The sequence below is a fragment of the Pterocles gutturalis genome, unplaced genomic scaffold, assembly GCF_000699245.1.
Source record: "Pterocles gutturalis isolate BGI_N339 unplaced genomic scaffold, ASM69924v1 scaffold30344, whole genome shotgun sequence".
NCBI classification, from domain to species: Eukaryota; Metazoa; Chordata; class Aves; order Pterocliformes; family Pteroclidae; genus Pterocles; species Pterocles gutturalis.
Window position 1 is genome coordinate 2,214 of NW_010129166.1, and position 355 is coordinate 2,568.

Below are 355 nucleotides of genomic sequence, written 5' to 3' on the forward strand. Positions count from 1 at the left end.
GGGTCGAGGGGGGGCTGCTCTTGTTTGTAGAGGCTCAGAGGAGAGGGGCTGGTGCATTACCCAGGGTGGAGCCCACCACCCTTGGCATTCATCTGGAGGGGTGACAGAGCTCCCCCTCTAAGCTCTAGGAAATGATTCCTCCTTTGTTTAATTTTCATATGAAATTAAAATCCCGGAGAACTTCCCTGTGCACGTTTACTGCTGTCTCGCGGGAGTTGTGAAGTGGCTGGCTTCGAGCCCGCTTGCTTGGCTTGGAATTTTCTGTGTTGTTAAGTGCTCGACCCCGCACGTGTCTCCCACCCCTACGTGACATCTCTGCTGGCCGTACTGGGGCCATGGCTATCGGCAGCCTACA